The sequence below is a fragment of the Periplaneta americana genome, chromosome 4, assembly GCF_040183065.1.
Source record: "Periplaneta americana isolate PAMFEO1 chromosome 4, P.americana_PAMFEO1_priV1, whole genome shotgun sequence".
Taxonomy (NCBI): domain Eukaryota; kingdom Metazoa; phylum Arthropoda; class Insecta; order Blattodea; family Blattidae; genus Periplaneta; species Periplaneta americana.
The window spans coordinates 27,788,405-27,811,427 of NC_091120.1; the positions used below are offsets into that span (position 1 = coordinate 27,788,405).

At 35.8% G+C, this 23,023-nt stretch overlaps 1 protein-coding gene across 5 annotated transcripts in view; it reads left to right on the forward strand.

Annotated features, from left to right (window-relative positions):
- LOC138697636 (uncharacterized) overlaps positions 1-23,023 on the forward strand; it is a 308,784-nt gene that overhangs the window by 213,306 nt on the left and 72,455 nt on the right. The gene's annotated exons all lie outside the window — the stretch shown is intronic.

Sequence of the window (23,023 nt, forward strand, 5' to 3'; positions counted from 1 at the left end):
TTACTTATTTATTTACTTATTTATCTACTTATTTATTTGTTTATTTATTTATTCATGTATTTATTATTCTGTCTGTCTGTCCGTCCGTCCGTCTATCTATCTATCTATCTATCTATCTATCTATCTATCTATCTATCTATCTATCTATCTATCTATCTATCTATCTATCTATCTATCTATCTATCTATCTATCTATCTATCTATCTATCTATCTATCTATCTATCTATCTATCTATCTATCTATCTATCTATCTATCTATCTATCTATCTATCTATCTATCTATCTATCTATCTATCTATCTATCTATCTATCTATCTATCTATCTATCTATCTATCTATCTATCTATCTATCTATCTATCTATCTATCTATCTATCTATCTATCTATCTATCTATCTATCTATCTATCTATCTATCTATCTATCTATCTATCTATCTATCTATCTATCTATCTATCTATCTATCTATCTAGTTATTTATTTATTTACTTATTTATTTATTTATTTACTTATTTATTTATTTACTTATTTATTTATTTACTTATTTATTTATTTATTTATTTACTTATTTATTTATTTATTTATTTACTTATTTATTTATTTATTTACTTACTTATTTAGTTAGTTGTTTATTTAGTTAGTTAATTGTTTAGTTGTTTAGTTAGTTACTTAGTTGTTTAGTTAGTTACTTAGTTGTTTAGTTAGTTACTTAGTTGTTTAGTTAGTTACTTAGTTGTTTAGTTAGTTACTTAGTTGTTTAGTTAGTTACTTAGTTGTTTAGTTAGTTACTTAGTTGTTTAGTTAGTTAGTTAATCTCTCGATTGATATGAATGAATGAAGAGTGGACGGACGGACGGACGGACGGACGGACGGACGGACGGACGGCCGGATGAATGAATTAAGAAACATTCAAAGGTACTCGAAAATACGTCGTTGCAAGGGACAAGAAGTGTTTGTGTGAGCTCCAAGCTTGTTGGCCGCTCGTCTCATTAAGATCTTGATGTTCCATATGAAGAAACATTATGAAGCGTTATTATGGCTCTGGCATGTACTGCGATATTGCTACATAAACTTTTTGAGTTTGCGATTATTTCACGACTAGAGTCACGACTATACATCCTGACATTAAATTAAAAATAAACTTTCAAATTTGGAGGCTCACGGATTGACGCATTGACTATTCCACGCGTTGTAAGTTAACAGGAAATAAAACAATGAAGTAGCATCCGCAGACTCTCGGTTTGGTTGTTCACTTGTCCAAACAAGGTCACGGTGGGTGTCGCGCCGTTGCAATCGAGTCACTGCCGTAGGTTCACGAACTCCCAATTAAAATACCGGGCGGAAATTCCTGCAAACACACCTGTTCTACTTTCATCTGAATTCGTCAGTTGATTATCCCACTAACCGTGGACCAATGTAACCAGTTCACAATAGCACAACTTTCTTCTTGTGTTATCTGCGGCATGAATTCCATCCCCGCTCGAGAAGCATCTGCACCGTTATTAGTGGAATATTCATTCAGAACTTTCAGATGTGACTCATTTCCAAGGAATGAATTCCTGCTTGTCAATTAGGAGTCAAGTTTACATACTGCACACATGCAGGGGGGCAGGTGACACCACACCTTTCAGATGTGGGACATCCGCCTTACAGGGAATTCTTACAGGTTGAAACCCCCCTTGCAAGGTTGTCCTCGAGTATGAACCCGTTACAGGAATATCCACCTCTGTTGAAAAGCTTTCAGGACAACTTTAAAGTGACAAATGGCGAAGTGCATCAACATTGATTAAAAACGCAGTAATCATAGATTACGAAACGATGGTTAAACAGTAGCCGTGGTTAAAATGTAATTTATGTGCACCATTCATAATCACCGATTACTAAAACTTGGCTAGCTGACACCTCATTTAACCAGAGTAAAGTCTATGATGGTACATTGTTTCTACAAAATGACTAAAGGAAAGCATCCATACCGCTGCAAAGATAATAGTCAACGTCTAAAAACGACTGCGCTCACTATGTTCTACATCGAAATGAACGTATCCTACATTTTCGCGTTGCATTTGTTTGCCTTTGGGCGCTGTTATATTTGTGAGTTCCATTTCTTTGTTTTTCAGTACTTTTAGGTTAAAATCGTACAAAATGGAAAATTGAATCCAAAAATGATTATATCCCAATGTTAGGTTGAAGTATCGATAGACTTGATTACTAGATTTAAATGTAGGCCTATTATATAAAAAAGATGGAATATCCATAAAGGAAAAGGATGCAGAAAATTGGTAGGAATGTGTGTACGATCTTGGACTACACCAGGGAATTGTGCATTATCCTAAGATCCATCCATAACCTCTCTTTGTTCAGCCAGTGACATAGAGAAAGAGATACTGGTATTCGAATATTCCCTCTTAAAATACAGAAAATAATAGTTACATAGAATCGTAATATAAGCAGCCGATCCGTAGGAGAAATATGATTGTTCTTGTGTTATTTCAATTGATCCATTTGTAGATTTTGATAAACGAAATCCCTAGTGAAATTTTCTGTCACCTAATTGCTCGCAAGAATTCTCTCTTTCCACTAAAGAACCTTCACGCTCACGCTCTATCCAAGTAATTCAAGTACTGCACAATAATAATCGTCTTCGAAATAATCACCTGTGGTTATGGCCGCCATTTTGCTTTACTTGCTCTACTAATCGCTGGTTATCTCCTTTAACCGCTCATATTTGGCCGGTTAGAGATTACTGTGGTTAACTTCCTATTTAAGTCGTAACCGAGGTCGATCCACCGTAAAAATGCTTAATCGGGGATTAGGTCACAATTTTAACCGATGGTTACACTAACCGACGTTGATGCACGTGGGCAAAAGTGGAAGATCCTCCGGTTGGGAAGCAGCAATGTTGTATAGCAGTGTTTCTCAAACGTTTTTGAAGTGGGGACCACTTTTTTATGTCAGGACAGTTCCGCGCACCACCTCACTCTTGTTCTCTTCGAAAGAAAATTGATAATTTTTGTAGCATATTTTAATACCAGTATACTTATATTTTAAAATAGAATTAATTAATTAAAATTAATTTAATTCATTTACATGTATATTAGTATTAACTAATTAAGTTAATGTTAATAGAAGAAAATTCATTTTCGTTTTTTTAATAATTCAAGGTATTAGAGTTTGGATAATCTTTAACTCGTTAACTAAAAAAATAAATAAGTGTTGGTACTGTACTCACATTAATGAGATGGATGAGCCTGCCGATTCTTGCACAGTTGTCTGTATGCTGGCAAGCTTAAGTCGGAGATCGTCACATACATCAAGTCGATTACGGTACTTTACTTTTTTTATTAGAGTTAGTGATGAAAACCCTTTCTCACACAGATACATAGAAGCAAACTGAATTATAATCACTAAAGCACCGTTGTACAGTTCATTATATTCTCTTTTTACTTGTGATGAGGTCCAGAAATTAATCACACCTTCCGCTTGGAATTTCATTTTAAGTCCGGTGTCATTCGGGAGTTCAATTAACTGTTCTCTTTCACTCAATGAAAGTTTGTTATTTTCAATATTGCAATGAAAGGAATCGCGAACCAATGAAAATTTTATTTATTTATTTATTTATTTATTTATATTTATTTATTTATTTATATTTATATTTATTTATTTATTTATTTATTTATTTAACCTGGTAGACATAAGGCCATCAGGCCTTCTCTTCCCCTCTACCAGGGGATTCGTCATATTTACTTGAAAAATAAGTTTGAAATTGTGACCTCAGAGTTCTGTTATCAGTATACGACGTACAGTACATGACCATTTCAATGTGTAGACAAAACTATTAAGAAAGTCATAAGTACATGAAAAGATTCGGTACTTTAGCCCTCTGTTATGAATTCGGATGGTCCCTGGATGGATTACAGGCGCCAGATTTGCAGGGAAAAGACGGCGAGAAACACCACGTTCATAGCGCTTTAAATCCCTCTTTGGTTGTTGAGAGTAGAGTGAGAAGTCAGTAGACAGGTAGGGTAATAAATTCCATTAAATGTCAATACTGAGAGAAAAAGTGAAAGGCGATTGCCATGTGTCATTTCCAAACTGTGAAATTTTCAGCTATAGTAAATACGCAATTCCTTTGAATTTTATTTTTTCTTCCGTCGTTTTTGAAGGGCCACAAGAGCAGACCTCGAGGAGCACAGGTGGTCCGCGGACCATAGTTTGAGAAACGCTGTGTCAGTTGTGTGGTTATCGAACTAGTGTCCTAGGAAGAACATAAATTTTATCAGTCGAGTCTCTTAGTTGCCTTGCTGTAATTCCCGTCATATCTGTCCATCCTCATGCAGTAACCCTACTTTGAGCACGCCAGGAGAAATGTTCCGTAGATTACTTAATGACCATTGCCTCGAATGAGATGATGGGATTTTGATGACGATAGTTGTGACCTAACACTTTTCAAGCATTTTATCCGCTCTAATTGGTGCACTTAGCCACAAATTCAAGTCTCGAAGGATGTTGATTGTATCCTTACCTTTCACTTCGTTATATCGTGTCGTGTGTGAATTTCTCAATATTGTTGATATACAGTTGAATATTGACTAGGGCAGCGGTGGCGAAAATGTAATCGTGCGCCGAGCCACTGTGTAACCTGCAACGTGCATTGCACCTATGGAAGGAGGCGGACACCCGAAGGGGAAGTGAAGCAACTGTCTGACTTATTAACGGATTTTAATTTTCTTTACGTCAAGCACTTTAATATAATTTTATACAGTATAAGGTTACGAACTAATGTTTAGTACGTGTAACGAAGAAAGAAATGAATAAGAAAACATAGGACACATTATCACAACCTAAAATTAACTGTCTTCAGAATGTCTCTGCGACAGAGTTTCAAAATCAGGAATTATGTCACTTACTGTCAGTCGTAGTTGATCACGAAGGTATTTGTCTGTCAGTCGTGATCTAAATTTGGTTTTTACTGTTTTCATTGTTGAAAATAATTTTTCACAAACGTAAGTTCCAGCGAACATGGCTTCAACGGAGCAAGAGAAAGAACGATGATGATGATAATAATAATAATGATAATAATAATAATAATAATAATAGTAATAATAATAGTAATAATAATAATAATAATAATAATAATAATACTTAACCTTTTAACCTTTCATGAGTGACATGTACAGTAGTATAATGCCTTTTTATGTTATACAACCGTTTTCCTCGTAATATTTGTGAACAAATCATACATTTAATATTCTCATCATATTGACGGCAAAAAAATGCGTCCTCCCATCCTACTTTAAACTTTCGTTTTTGTAGAGGTACATGGTTTCGAGAGAGACATTGCGACGATACGCCACTCGCAGCTCAGAGGCAAATACAAATGGAACGGAGTTTGAATCCAGTGAGTGAGAGGGTGGTGGTTAGGGGTGGTAGGAAGCACAGCTATCATTGCGAGCCACAATGTGCTCCCGAGTCGCATTTTCGCCACGGCTGCACTAGGGGGATAAAACGGATTCATATGGTTAAATATTATAGTCAGGTGATAGATTGTATATTATTACTTACTTACTTACAAATGGCTTTTAAGGAACCCGAAGGTTCATTGCCGCCCTCACATAAGCCCGCCAGCGGTCCCTATCCTGTGCAAGATTAATCCAGTCTCTATCATCATACCCCACCTCCCTCAAATCCATTTTAATATTATCCTCCCATCTACGTCTCGGCCTCCCTAAAGGTCTTTTTTCCTCCGGTCTCCCAACTAACACTCTATATGCATTTCTGGATTCGCCCATACGTGCTACATGCCCTGCCCATCTCAAACGTCTGGATTTAATGTTCCTAATTATGTCAGGTGAAGAATACAATGCTTGCAGTTCTGTGTTGTGTAACTTTCTCCATTCTCCTGTAACTTCATCCCGCTTAGCCCCAAATATTTTCTTCAGCACCTTATTCTCAAACACCCTTAACCTATGTTCCTCTCTCAGAGTGAGAGTCCAAGTTTCACAACCATACAGAAGAACCGGTAATATAACTGTTTTATAAATTCTAACTTTCAGATTTTTGGACAGCAAACTGGATGATAAGAGCTTCTCAACCGAATAATAACAGGCATTTCCCATATATATTCTGCGTTTAATTTCCTCCCGAGTGTCTTGTATATTATTATTATTATTATTATTATTATTATTATTATTATTATTATTATTATTATTATTATTATTGGCGGCCGGGTAGCTCAGAGAAGAGTTCGGGGTAGAAGAAGATATCAGATGGGAGACGACATTAAGATATATGGATGATATGAAGAAACAAAGGGAAGGCAGAAAATACGAAGGATTGGAGAAAGCTGGGTTTGCAGTGAAAGACCTGCCCATGGGCAGAACACTATGAATGAATGAATAGGTCTTTTTTAGTTTTCTGTCATTTTCCAAGTTCAGCTTGTCGACCTATTTAATTAAAACTGTGTACATAGATTTATACGTTAAAAGGCAATTACATGTGAAATTGTCAATTAGCAGTCTAAACACTTTGAAATCAGACTCAAGTATAGAGTCAATAATTGCATTATGTGCTAGGGTGGCTCACACTGGGAATACGACTGATGTTGATAAAATGAAAAGTCACCTCCTATGCAGCAGTGGCTTTTAAGACGGCATAAAGAAAGAAAGAACGTTGAAATTATATATTGATTTCTGTAACTTTTTATATTTGGAAATAATTTTGATCATCAGCGAAAATTAATCATTAATACTTACTTCATAAATAACTGTATGAAAGTATTACCATCATTTCGAAACAGTGGGTCGATTTCTAAAACACGGCTGAAATCATGGTTCCAAACCTCGGCTTTTAAACCGCGATCAAGGTCTGAATCATGCGATTTCTAAAACGAAGTCGAGACGCGGCTTGAGAAGAAACCGAGGTTCGTGGGTTTTATATATGGCAACGCAGCTTAGAATCGATTTTTATTCCTGTACACAGTCGATATTAGAAATAGATGAACATCAGGATTAATATTTTTTATTGAGTTTCAGTGTGACTTCTTCTGTTCTCAGCTAAGGTATTGTTATATTTAGGGAATATACGTGCGTTTAAAATACTAGCATTACTTAGTATTTAATACGTAACGGATTTTTAGGTACCAGCATGATATTATCAAAATAATTAGCACAAGTCGAGCGTTTATGTTGTAGTTTATCGTTTGTTCATAACTACTACCAACATTAACAACCTGAAAACCCTGTTCCAAGGAATTAATAACCTAAATATTAACTGGATTAAAATTTCAATTGAAACTAAAATGTAGTATCGTTCCGCTTTCACATATAATAGGCTGGTACTACGTGGAAAGCCCCAGTAGCATAAAACTTAAAATAAGAAGACAAAATCACGTTTGCTTCATATTCTTATAGACCCACAACATTTTCGAGTATTAAATGAAATGTTCAAAATACTGTAAAGACTAAGAATTAAGGTATAGACATAAATGTATAATTAATATAAAATGTTATATCTTACTTCTCTGAAAGCAACAAGAAGATGTAAAAAAATTGTCAAACCGCTGCCTCATGCATTTCGTTGCAGATTATTATTTAGCATTCCTGCTAAATTTTACGTTGATTCCTTCGAAAATCGAAATATTCGCCAGAAATTATCGTCGTTATATAGTTACAAAGGATTATTCCTCTCTCTCATTACTCTAATCCGGAGATTTAATACTCGTAGACGCAAATTTTCCTTTGATAATCATCCAGCTGATCTACTACCTCTATCTTGTATACATGAAGCCGTGGTTTTAAACCTGCCCCAGCCGTAGTCTCTGCTTCAGACCATGGTTCAGAAAAATGAAAAAGACTTCGTTTTATAAATCCAAACGAGGTTTAAAGCCATGACTATGGTCTAGATATCGTTTTGGAAATCGACCCTGTGTGTCTTATATGAATTGTATTCTTGTGATGTTAATTGCTCTACATTTCTACAATATTCCAGATGTCTTGATGATTTTAATGTTACCAGGTTAATATTGGAGGAAAGATGATTTCGATTGTTGTTTTAAGGTTAACACAAAAACAAGGACAGAAACAACGACAAGGTTATTCAAACCAACTATTTCGTTCTTTGCGAACGATAGTTGAGGGAAACGGAAGAGATAATAAGAAACTGCGTAAAAATCGGACTGTTTAATATCGATGTTGTTACATTGCTAACATTTAGGTGTTGTAAATGAATGTCAGAAATATGAATCGGGAGAAAGTGTAATTTAAACACAAGTTTGATGTTTGGCCTCTCCATCTGACAGATTTTGATTTATGGCCTCATTGTTAAGAAAAAAATATTAATCCATTAAGTCACACAAATGCACGAGCGAGCATGTAGCACGTAACTATTGCTTGAGTACAAAACAGGAAGTAGGCCTATTACGATGCAGCAAAATAATCGATTTAGAGATTTTCTCAGAAATAAACGTTTTCAGCATCGATTAACTGAATTGTTGTTTAAACATTTCAAAGTTTTCAACATTAAACAAATGTATTATTTTGGCAGATGATTCAGTTCCAGACGCAATTATAAGAACAGTTTACGAATTATATAACCACAATATTATCAAAATTACTATTGGATCAGAACATACCGAATGGAGACTAATAAACTGTGGAGTTCGTCAAGGATGCCCCCTCTCACCACTTTTATTCAATATATACATCAACTCCATCATCAGACATTGGCGACTAGCAATTCATGGAAACATCCCGCTCTTCCGAAATTGTACTCTAGATACATTATTATATGCAGACGATCAGGTTCTTTTTGCTACAAATGAAGACGAGCTGCAATACTCAATACATCACCTGAATATAATAGCACAAAATTTCAATATGAAAATTTCCCCAAACAAAACAAAAATTATGGCGTTCCAAGGTAAGCAGCCAGTTAGGAGTAAAATTTGCATTGGAACCCATACGTTAGAACAGGTAAACTCATTTAAATATTTAGGTTATAATTTGACATATTTACCTGTTACTGATATATCTGAAAATATTCAACATTTTAATGGAGCCTTAAGAACCATCAACCAGGTTTTCACAAACACGAAAACCCAAAAACATACCAGGTTAAAAGCATATAAAGTTCTAGCAAGACCTGTCCTTATGTATGGTAGTGAGGCCTGGACTGTACGAAACTCAGATGTTCAACGCCTAACAACTGCGGAAATGAGATTTCTAAGGAGGACTGCCGGCTACAGCTTGCTTGACCACAAAAGGAATGAACTAATTACAAAAGAATTGAAAATTACACCTAATTATGAACATCTCAACCACTATAGACAAAAATGGCTTAACCATGTCAATAGGATGGACCGTTCCAGACTCCCAAGTCAAATTCTCTGCTATATACCACATGGAAGACGATCTTTGGGACGCCCCCTGAAAAGATGGACGGGGACCGTAACAGGCCACTAGGCCTAATACCTGCAAGGACGATGATGATGATTATTTTATTTTATTTAAATATTTTCATAGAAATTTTAATAACTTTGATAATACATAAATATAGAACTAAAAATATGAATTCTCTGCGTTTGTCTGAACCAAAATGTAAAACCAATGCAGCTTTTTATCATAGCATGAGTCAAGGTTCCAGATTATTAAACAAATTTCATTCTAATATTATTTTAACCACGAATCGTCTCCAAATTAATAAAAAAAATGAAAACATTTGTATTGGATTTATAGTTTGTGTTGAAAACATATTAAACACTTTTTAATCTGTATTCACTTTCAATTTTAATGTTATTTTTGTTTGTATTGGGATCCCCTCCTGAGCACGAGTCTTACTCATTCAGGAGTGGGCTAGTTTATCTTTCATTGTATTGATTAACTTGTATTCATTTCAAACTTACTAGCAATAAAATAAATAAATTAAATATGTTATATTATATTATATTACATTATATTATATTACATTATATTATATTATATTATATTATATTATATTATATTATATTATATTATATTATATTATATTATATTATATTATATTATATTATATTATATTATATTATATTATATTCGGAGCGAGAGGCACCATCCCGAAAGCCTTTGTAAAGTGGAGGGAAAAATACAAGCTGACGAGAGATCTTCAAGATGCCATCGTCACCACCATAATAAAATTTTCTGTAGCGATATTTCGTAAGCATCTTTATGGTGTACATTCAATTTAAATTATATTTGGTTCTTTTTTTTTTCTTATGTCTTAATCAATTTTGTCTGAAACCTGTTTATATAATTTTTCATTTTAAATTTTATTGTGAGCTATTCTGTGTCGCAGGGCAAACCCAAAATATTGGATCAGACCAATAAATTATATTATATTATGGGAGAGTCGGGTAGTATCGGACATCGGGTAATATCGGACAGTGCGTTTCTTTCATCTACCACCATATGGTAGTACCTGAATGACATGGTTACGTTTCTCTATGCGACATCACAGAAACGTAACCGTGTCAATCAGGTACTATCATCGTGTGGTAGATGAAAGAAACTCACTGTCCGATATTACCCGATGTCCGATACTACCCGACTCTCCCCTATATTATGTCGTGCCGTGTCGTGGATTTCAGAGTCTCTAATACTGAAAAATTGGTTTTCTACCTGTGTGTATGTGTGTACAAAAATTTGTTCTAAACTAGTGGACGGATTTCGTTCATATTTAATATCTACAATTCTTTCCATTCGGGAAAGATGCATATGATATGTAGTAATAAAAAATGAAGAGCATTTTTTTCGAGACGTACGTATTTATAAAATCGGCTCTTAAAGATTTATTCTTGAATAATTTCTCGGTTTTAACTAAAGATATGAATTTACCCACAGAGACTACAAGGTTAGGTGTGCATAGAGTGTTCGTTGTTGAAAGAGAGAGTGAGCGTAGCTAGCAATGCAGGTGCATGTTAGGGAACTCTGCCGTGGTATAAGAAGGGTGAGAGTGTAGCTTTATGTGGTTAACCAATCAACCAATCGCAGTGCAATGTAACCAAACCAATTGCCGGAACACAACGCTGAACCCTGCGCACGAGAAACGTATCTCTATTCAATTGCTGCGATACACAACACATTTCAGTTGTAAAGGCTGGTTCACAATAAACCGGGAACGGAAACGACGACAACGAGAACGAGAATGAAAATAATGTTAAAATAAATATATTTACATATTTTATGTTAAATTCATTTATTTTAACAATATTTCCGTTCTCGTTGTCGTTTTCGTTCCCGGTTTATTGTGAACCAGCCTTAAGGGGACACTCCACTAAAAATTACAGCTTTTTCCCTAATATTTTTTTGAACCAAGTTTTGAGAGCATGTTTACTATGTTCAAAATCTAAATTTTGAACTCCCAAATGTTTTTGGCTTTTGATTTTCTATTTTTTTTTCTATTTTCTTCTAGATCTCAATTTTTAAGCTTCTTTTTCTGGTTACATTCACAAGACATAGAGAAATTCCTATGCATTCATTTTATGAAATATCTCACTTATTCGCTTTCAAAAATTGTTTTTGAACTTTTGAAAATGGTATTTTTATATAATTCATAGAAAAATATTAATAAACTAACAGCATTTCTTACCAAATAAATGCATAGAAACATGCAGCTATCTCATAAATACTTGCAGTAAAAAATTTCACAATATTTGATTAATATTTGGCACAAAAATTTGGTGTTGAAACAATAAGAATAAACTTACGGAAAAATAGATTTGAAAGTAAAATTAATATTTGTATTAACACATCCCTATTAAAATTCTGCTTCGTCAAATTCATCTAGTAACTTTAGGGAGCCAATTTTAAGGCAAAATTGACTAGATTTGTAATAAGAAATTTGTAAAAATGAATTCTTTAATGAAAAAGTAATTTTAACTGCTCTTCTTCCTTAATTAAAAAAAATTAATATATTTGTAACCAGAATTAAGCTAAATCCATTTGGAATATGAAAGTATACGTTCTAAAGAAGTGAAATAGTCAATAAAAATATTTTGGAAAATTTTCACGATTTTCAGTGGAGTCTCCCCTTAACCTGGCCATACCTCAGACTTCACGTCATTCATGACGTAACGACACAAGTAACCTAATATTCTCATGTTGTGGTATAAATTTCTACCTTTAGTTATAACTTACTTAATTATTTACTTACTCACTGGCTTTTAAGGAACCCGTAGGTTCATTGCCGCCCTCACATAAGCCCGCCATTGGTCCCTATCCTGAGCAAGATTAATCCAGTCTCTACCATCATATCCTACCTCCCTCAAATCCATTTTAATAGCATCTTCCCATCTACGTCTCGGCCTCACCAAAGGTCTTTTTCCCTCCGGCCTCCCAACTAACACTCTATATCCATTTCTGGATTCGCCCATACATGCTACATGTCCTGCCCATCTCAAACGTCTGGATTTTATGTTCCTAATTATGTCAGGTGAAGTATACAATGCGTGCAGCTCTGCGTTGTGTAATTTTCTCCATTCTTCTGTAACTTCATCCCTCTTAGCCCCATATATTTTCCTAAGAACCTTATTCTCAAACACCCTTAATCTCCGTTCCTCCCTCAAAGTGAGAGTCCAAGTTTCACAACCATACAGAACAACAGTAATATAACTGTTTTATAAATTCTAACTTTCAGATTTTTTGACGGAAGACTAGATGACAAAAGCTTCTCAACAGGCATTTCCCCATATTTATTCTGCGTTTAATTTCCTCCCGAGTGTCATTTACATTTGTTACTGTTGCTCCAAGATATTTGAATTTTTCCACCTCTTCGAAGGACAAATCTCCAATTTTTATAGTTCCATTTCGTAGAATATTCTGGTCACGAGACATAATCATATACTTAGTCTTTTCGGGATTTACTTCCAACCCTATCGCTTTACTTGCTTCAACTAGAATTTCCGCGTTTACCCTAATCGTTCCTTTAGTTATAACATGATATAAAAAGGTAAACCTCCCTTAAATTACATGCATATGGAGACATGTTTTCAAAAGTTTAATCTTATTTGAGCATAAATCTTTGTGATAGAAAATTCTTGGCTGCTAGTGGAAGAAGTGATATTCTTATACCGGACAGTCAACTGCGGCTGCGCAGAAGCGTGACGTCTTAACTCGCTTGTTAACTGCACTATCGGACGTTGTTCCATTTACAGTACAATTGCACAATGTGATCCGAACTAAGTTTTCCCAAGAGAATCTGTAGCGATCGTACACGACGACTTCGGTTAACTTTCTTTTCAAATGACACAGGAACGGTATCGGGAGAAAGTTCCAAACAACGTTCACCTGTCCTTCGCAAATGAAGTAATTGCATGTAGTTATTTTGTCCACTATAAAAGTGATTCGCAAATTTACTTTTAGTTTTACAACGTAATAAAACTGAACTTCCGGTGCCCACGGGCTGTTATTTGGGAAAATGGTTTCTCTAACTCGCGGAGAGTAATTTTGTGGATTTAGAAAATGTCAACTGTCAAAAAAGTTCTCATACTAAGAAACAAAAGTAGGTCTGGCTTCAACTAAATGACGTCGTTGTCATTTTGCAAGCCTGCTCTAATTATACTCAGTGCAAGTAGCACAACGACGTCACTTTCCAGGCTCACGAGGAACTAATATTAGCAACATATTTTCCTGTTTATAAACAATTTCCCTTACTCTACCATTCAAGCCAGGAAGCAGTGCGCGTCGAATAGGCCTATTTCCAATAGAGCGACTAACAATTTCTACGTAACGATCCATCTCTGAAGTTTAGATTGCTTATTCTTCTTGCAAGAAGTTACATTCAGGCATGAATGATCCAATTGTATTCCAAAATACAGGCATTAATAAAAAAGACAGAAATCGTTTCTTCTTCTGCCGAATCAAGGATGGGGTTTAAGTCCCGGTCCGAAGTAAAGCAAACATTTTATGTGAACTGCCGTCTCCAACGCTTTCTTGGTCATCCCAAGTCCCGCCTGCCAAATGGAATGCCTGCAATGACAAACACAAATTGCTGTTATTACTGTGTTATTATTATTATTATTATTATTATTATTATTGTTATTTTTTTCCTTTGCTGTGGTCGTACCGGAGAATCAGTCCCATTCCGAGGTTTATTTGAAGGATTCGTAACAAGCTGTTTTTTACGGTGATGGATTGTTAGCCCTTCGCCCAACCCCCAAGCTGGAGGACCACCCCTTATCGGCTGTCCACGACTGCTTATTCAATATATTCGCAGCTACCCTCTACTGGGTGTTCAGTTCAAAATGTGTCATGGCTCGCTGTATGCCGTCATGTGGCTAGCCGATGAGCCTAGAGAATTCAATCTTCCTATACTTCCGCAGAGGTGTATAACCTGTGAGGCAGAGAAGTTGCCTAGCAAGTACGGCGTTCATTCTGAAGAGTACGTACCGATACGTACGGTAACGCCGGTAGTGGCAGGAATGTGAACTGTTTGGAAATACGTACTGTCGGGATATGGGGAGAGGGTTAAGACGATTACTTACGTATTTGTTGACATTAACTTCGACGGTCAACATGGACACGGAGCATTTGATTTGTGTTGTGAAATGTTACCGTACGCAACCGATGATAACAAATACCTGCGGTACGACTTGCCGGCGCAAAACACAGTTCGAAAGAGGTTATGGTAGCACACAGACCGTACAGACCGCCATCTGTTGCTACGACGTTCAAGTTATACCGTACACGTTCTCAAGTTCAGATTGAAGAACGCCTTGAATAATAGGCAACTTCTCTGACATATAAGCTGAAACTCGCTTCAAATCGGTGACCCAACAACAGTGACGTCATGACACACTTTGAAATGAACACCCAGTATATATCTGGAGGCCGTCTCCTCTATTCGCAACCTGAGGACGCGCCATGCCGTGGTGATAGGGACCCACAATACATAAACTTGTACTTGCAATTTGGGAAAAGGAAATTGTACCAGAACAATGGAAGGAGTCCATAATCGTACCTATTTTTAAGAAGGGGGACAAGATTAACTGTAGTAACTTTCGAGGAATATCACTTTTGTTGACGTCGTATAAAATTTTGTCGAATATTCTTTTGAGAAGATTAACTCCATATGTAAATGAAATTATTGGGGATCATCAGTGTGGTTTTAGGCGTAATAGATCGACTATTGATCAGATTTTTTGTATTCGACAGATATTGGAGAAAAAATGGGAGTATAAGGGTACAGTACATCATAGATTTAAAGAAGGCGTACCACTCGGTTAAGAGAGAAGTTTTATAAAATATTCTTATTGAATTTGGTATTCCCAAGAAACTAGTTCGATTAATTAAAATGTGTCTTAATGAAACTTACAGCAGAGTCCGTATAGGCCAGTTTCTATCTGATGCTTTTCCAATTCACTGCGGGCTAAAGCAGGGAGATGCATTATCACCTCTACTTTTTAACTTCGCTCTAGAATATGCCATTAGGAAAATTCAGGATAACACAGATGGTTTGGAATTGAACGGGTTACATCAGCTGCTTGTCTATGCGGATGACGTGAATATGTTAGCAGAAAATCCACAAACGATTAGGGAAAACACGGAAATTCTACTTGAAGCAAGTAAAGCGATAATGTTGGAAGTAAATCCCGAAAAGACTAAGTATATGATTATGTCTCGTGACCAGAATATTGTACGAAATGGAAATATAAAAATTGGAGATTTATCCTTCGAAGAGATGGAAAAATTCAAATATCTTGGAGCAACAGTAACAAATATAAATGGCACTCGGGAGGAAATTAAATGCAGAATAAATATGGGAAATGCCTGTTATTATTCGGTTGAGAAGTTTTTTATCATCCAGTCTGCTGTCAAAAATCTGAAAGTTAGAATTTATAAAACAGTTATATTACCGGTTGTTATGTATGGTTGTGAAACTTGGACTCTCACTCTGAGAGAGGAACATAGGTTAAGGGTGTTTGAGAATAAGGTGCTTAGGAAAATATTTGGGGCTAAGAGGGATGAAGTTACAGGAGAATGGAGAAAGTTACACAACGCAGAACTGCACGCATTCTATTCTTCACCTGACATAATTAGGAACATTAAATCCAGACGTTTGAGATGGGCAGGGCATGTAGCACGTATGGGCGAATTCAGAAATGCATATAGAGTGTTAGTTGGGAGACCGGAGGGAAAAAGACCTTTAGGGAGGCCGAGACGTAGATGAGAAGATAATATTAAAATTGATTTGAGGGTGGTGGGATATGATGATAGAGAATGGATTAATCTTGCTCAGGATAGGGACCAATGGCGGGCTTATGTGAGGGCGACAATGAACCTCCGGGTTCGTTAAAAGCCAGTAAGTAAGTAAGTTGTTATTGTTATTTTATATTTTTATTACTACTACTACTACTACTACTACTACTACTACTACTACTACTACTACTACTACTACTACTACTACTACTACTACTACTACTACTACTACTACTACTACTACCACCATTGCCATCACTACTTTTACAAGATTGTTTAATCCTTTGCAGCATAGTGGTTGTTCAGAAGAACCACCGTTTTCTTCCTTTCCAAATTTTATAGCACAGATATTTCACCAAGGAACCACCTCTTGAGTATACATAGAGGTGCCATCTGTGTTTTGAAATTGTGTGCAGTGTTAAAATGTTGAAAAAAATTGATCGAAGCTTTGTTATGATCCATGAAGTGAAAAATATAAAAAAATAATTTGTGCTGCAAAGGGTTAAGCGATGGAGAAACCAAAACAGTTGTGAAGTATAAAACAACCACAACATTTTGAAGATTTTTTCTAGCTTCGTTTTCTGGTAAATCTATGTAAATCATACTCAGTTGGACACCATCCAGTCATTTCTTTTTTATCAAAAATTGGAAAAATAATTATTTGTACTTCTTTCACACTTTACTTCTAATTGAGGTTCTGGCTGATATGTACATCTATTATCAGGCAGTTCATCTCATTTGACGATATGTGTCAGATAAAGAACAATAATTATTATTTGTATGCATCTGACGTCTGATTAGTGTAATATGTAGCTAATTGGCGATGTATGCAATGGAGGGGGAAAGAAACTGGCCACCCTATCCCATTATCTCCTGGCCTAGTTGCCTTATAAGTGTTGGCTTGTTGGTATCACTTGTGACCTGTCTTCGGACATTTGACTAAACAACAACAATAATTTCTACACTTCTTGATGAACCTCTGGCTTGTTGGATGCAAATTACGAGTCGTGCCATCTCTTCTTTGGCCTTCTTGGTGATCTTTGTTCTTGAGGAGATCCATCACGAGCAGCTGGAACAAAACTGTTGGTCGACAATCTTGTTTTGTGTTGGTCCCATATCTGACTTTTCTATAGTGCATACGTTTTATCTTTCCACGCTCGCGAAGGTAGAGCGCAGCTGTCCACATGCGAGTATGGAGAGATAAAATGTATGCACTATACTTTACCACTACTTTATAACTCCACTCCCATGGAGGCAAAGGCTAATTGGAATTTCCTGGTCTCTGATCGGGTATAAAAAAATAAATAAAAACTGATAGAATTGATATTTAACCCTTTCGGTGAAGTCTGTAGGGCCCAATTAGTCAAATTCACTCTCCTCACCTCCACGCTGGGGCCCCCTGGGATCTATTACGATGCGAAAGGGAGAGTGGTGTGCGGAAAACAACGGGAAGCTACCGCATTTACCCTTCCCAAGAAAAACTGCAAACACGGAGACTAAGAAGAAGGCAGAAAATAGGAAAGGAAAGATTGGAGAATGCTGGGTTTTGACTCTGTACTCTTAGTACAACGATCATGAAGCAATTATAAGCCTTTAAAACATTATTTTGCAATTCATGTTGGCATTCCGATAAGTTCAATATTGATATACACAATTGAAGACTCCACTGCAAGAATGATGGATGTCACTTTCTTGTCGAAAATGAACCAAGACTGTCAATGCATAGCTTAAGACATGTAGAATGTACATAGAGAGTTATATGGCATTAACACTGATAGTCATTGTCCAGTAATAATCGGAAAATCACAGTTAAGCTTTGAGCGCTAAGCATTTCAAACTTTCAATTGCTTCTCCTGCAAAATGTATTCCAAATGACATCCATCAATCTTGCAGTGGACTCTTCAATTTTATTTAATCTTCAATCAAAAACTTATATGATGTTAAATATATTAATAAATCAGTACATTTATTAATACATTATAAAATAAAATAAAACATTTGTAATGTGTTAATAAATATCTTGATTTATTAATATACTTAACATGGAAAGAACAGAACTTTGAAAGGATGATGATGATTATGATATTTTTTACTTTTACTGTAGTTCTATATTTTCAGTACTGTGTTTCAAATGAGTGAAAATGTGATTATTTCAACATATTTTTATATTAGTGAAAACATCAGACATTGTTTCTGAAGTCTTATTATTGAAATTTGTAAGTCTGTTACGATTTGCCTCTGAATATGGGAAATGAAATCATAAAAGTTAAAATAGTTGATCAATCATTAATTCTACAATGCAATGAGCTTGAAACGTTATCCCACGTGCTAGGTTTCTGCCCTCAGGGCGAATTACTGCGAATTGACAGACATAACACAGTCCGCTCAATAATTTCTAACAGATTAAGGGAACATGGTGAATACGAAGTATATGAGGAAGTTCAATGTCTTTCTACGGAAGGATCTACACGGCGTGCTGACATCATAATAATTGACCCCACAGTAAAGTTAGAAATTAATGAAGATCAACCAAAGCAGGTACATGAAGGGAAACGCGCTATTTACCTTCCATGCTGTGATGATCTCAGTCATAAATATAATATTCAAGATTGGAATATCATTGGACTTATGTTTGGTGTGCGAGAAACAATTCCCAAATTTACATTGGAGATCCTCAGAAAATTAAAGGTTCCTGATAAGACTCTTCAGACAAATTGCATCAGCCACTTTAAAATCTTCACTGAACATCATCAATCACCATCTCTATTCATCTTTATAATATTCAATGTATATTATTTATTTTCAATAAATTTTTATCGTTTTGATAGCCACCACATTTTGTCGCAGAATATTCTTTTTTAAAATTTCATTATGTATTTTTTTAATATTAATTTACATTTACTTTTTTGTTAATTTTAATTGAGCGCCAATATTTTAAATCCAAAATTTGGACGGCTATCATTTCGATGGTATTCTCTTTCTAGAAAAATTATTGGGAAATATTTTATATTGTAGATTTTGTTCTAAACTTCATTTTCGATAAGAAAACTTCAGCTACTCCGCTGTTTATATACTCTTACCACAGTCTAGTATATACAGTCGCGAAGCTTGGGGTGATTTTTTGCATTTCTCGCGATAGTTGCTAGCCGCTTGGAGCGCTGTGAGTACTAGGAACAATAGACTGTGTCACTGGCATCGTGATCTAATACAGGCCGTAAGGCAGACCATGTGACTCGCTTAACCCGATCACGAAAGGCGGCGTTTCAACCATATAAATTAATTGGAATGCATAAAGAGTAACATATATTTCTCTGAAATGTAGTGTAATTGTATTAATAAAATTTAAAACAATGATTAGGAGACACTTCAGACATAATTCCTTGCGAGTTAAGGTGTAATATTAGTTTTGGTGTGAAAATTACGTTCTTCGTATGTGTATAGACCTACCTGCCTTTATTTCGATTAAATATTGCGAAATTCTTGTACATTCATTTATGCACGATTCAATAATTTTCAGTTGCACCGCACGAATATTTAAATATGTTGAAATTATAGGTTATGTTTACTGTCCCAGTTGCCCCTTTCTGTCTAATTTTAGTGGTCTCCAATGCCCTGCAATTCATATGGAAATATTATAGGTTATGTTTACTATATCTTATATTCCTAAATTCGCAATTATACATTATAATTAAGCATAATGTCATGTATGATACTCCGCACATTCAATTTGTCTGTATTTTAATACTACAATTGAGTATTGAATTATCTGGTCTAGATCGAAAAGGCATTGACTGTGTCGCAATTCGCATTGTTGTGAAAAGTTGTGTAAACTGTGAAATGTTCGTTAACGGTTGTAATAACTGTAAATGGCTAAAATACAATAATTTGAGTTATAATATGGGACAAGGAGACGTTCGTTGCACTATAAATTCTAAGAAAAAGAGGTCAGAGTTATCCTTCCGAAAGATCCAGGAAGGTGAGTTTATAAAATATAATATATACTTTATGAAAATAATATATAAACCTTATGTATTTCGTATTTCAATAGTGGAAGGAAGGTGTTAATTTTTCAAAAGAACACGATATCAAAAATACAATCCATTTTATCGTCTGCTAGGGAAAGAGTCTGTGATGAGGCGATAGTAGCGATCCTGGTGGCTAGCAACTATCTATGGATGCATATTTCAACTGCCTATGTTTGCATACTTAGTAAATATTGAGCTTCGCAACTGTATATACTAAATTGTGCTCTTAGTGTTTAATTGCCAGTCTCACTTCCAACGACATTTGCGCCTTGCGACATGATTGTGTAAACCACCGTGTTCCACACAGAGAGCGACTTTGGCAACATTTCTCGCATTAGACTGGACAGACAAATAAAATGGCTGCAAGCAAAACGTGAGTGCAGCCCAGGGCACACAGCTGAAGAATCCAGGTGCCTCTTGTCCGAGTAAATAGAACAGAGCGAAAACACTGCGGCAGGTCTTTACTCGTGTGACCTGCTTCCGATCGGACGGTGCCAAAGTAGGGCCACTCCAGTCATTAATAATCGCTACTTTTTTCACTGTTTGTAAATGTCCTGAAAGTAGAAACAATGTAGCAGGGTGTTTGATTAGAGAGCTCCTCCCGGCATAGAGTTGTGTACGTAGCAGCACTTTCCAGGTTATATCGGTCATTCAGATGAGCAACGAAGTACAGTAGAACTTGGTTATAACGACATCCAAGGGACCTTGAAAATTATGTTGTTATAAACGAGTGTCGTAGTAACCGAGATTCACATTATCAGTCTAGTGAGGTGGAAAATGAAAACTAATAAACATAATTAGGCTTATTTTAGATTTATGTATTCACTTTTAAGCATACCATGAACACAATAAAATACATGTACAATTATAAATACTGTACAGTATTCTGTTGTTCATTACTCACCAAACTTACTGAGCAGTGAAGTAATCAGTCATTTTACTCCGTTGTCTCCTACTTGCCCAATATACACTTTCTAAATTAAATTCTGTGTTCATTATTTCAGTTGCAATTTCACTGCTCCTTCTCCTAGCTTCATACTCCCTCCTCTAGCTTCAAAGAAATGTTCTAAAGTGTCACTCACTTCTTTTAGTGGCCATACTGCGTTAAAATGCGTGCACTTAGTGAAAACTTCCTGTCGAAACTGTCCGCATTAATACCGCATGAATTCGGGCAGGTTACACTGGGGTGGGGAATCTGCCTGCATTCCAGAGGTCTATGATAGAAGGGAACAGTAAAGGATTTGCCAGATTTCAGCAAAATATTTTGGTTCTTAGAAAATTGTATTCCAAACTGATGTTATATGCGAGGTAGACGCATATGCGTTTGTCGTATTAAGCAAGGTAGGAAAGCATTTGTCTTATGGGGAATTAGTTGGGGCCACAGAATATTTGACGTTATAGGCGAAGTGTCGCACAAAACGAGGTCGCTATAATCAAGTTCTACTGTAGATAGAATAAGATAAACACTCGAGGAAATTAATGTCCCTGCACAGCTTTGTTCCTGACCCATAGTGCCATAAGTGAAAACTTGCGTTATATATCGTTTTACTTTCTCAAATGTTGTGATGCTATAGAAGTCTATTTCAGAATTTTCTCAGAAGTACATGTTTACAATATCACTGAAACCGAAGAAGTGATTTGTGCACAGTGTCCGTTTATAGCGATTTATCCTAATTATGTGGGATTTAATCGATTAATATGATCGATTAATCGATTAATTTCTATTGTAATATTAATCGGTCAAAAATATTTAATCGAATAATCGATTAAAATTAATCGGTTGTACTTGATATTAATTATTGTTTTCTTAATGCAAACTCAGAGTCAAAATTCCGACAATATTCGTCACTCAGAAATTGCTTACTTCAAACACGATAATACCGTTATTTTGTAACTGCAAAACAGGTAACATAAGGGAAAATCTTTGCACAAACGCTTCAGAAAAAGATTAAGATATAAGAACAGTGACCTGGTATACCCCTATTGAAAGTTGAAACACAATACGAAATCCTTATTTTGTCAGCTCGTCTTCCTAGCATATGAAATACATACTTTTCTGGAATTCGCCCCTCTCATCCCTTATCCGTGGCTACACGTGCAAGTGAGAGAGTAACTATCTTCTTCTCTATCTAAAATTTTGTAACTTGATTACAATAGGGGCCAGTCTGCTATTCTGTTGCAGTTTCTTTACTGAGTTTCTAAATGAAGCTTGTGTGTTTATTTTGCTAAAGAAAAAAAAACAGATTTCTGTGGTCTGTGGACCGGCTAAACGATGGATTGAGTCCTCAACAGACCACGATCTAAACAGGCTGTTTAGTAGATGATGATGATGATGATTTGTATACTGGGTGTTCATTTCAAAGTGTGTCATGATGTCACTGTTGACGAGTCAGCGATTTGAAGCGAGTTTCAGCTTTTGTGTCAGAGAAGTTGCCTATTAATCAAAGCGTTCAATCTGAACTTGAGAACGTGTACGGTATAACTTGAACGTCGTAGCAACAGATGGCGGTCTGTACGGTCTGTGTGCTACCATAACCTCTTTTGAACTGTGTTTTGCGCGGGCAAGTCGTACATCGGTTGCGTACGGCAACATTCCACAATACAAATCAGATGCTCCGTGTCCATGTTGACCGTCGAAGTTAATGTCAACAAATACGTAAGTAATCGTCTTAACCCCCTCCACATATCCCGACAGTAAGAAAAAAACTCACCTCAGTACATGTTTCGAAACAGTTCACATTCCTGCCACTACCGGCGATACCGCACGTATCGG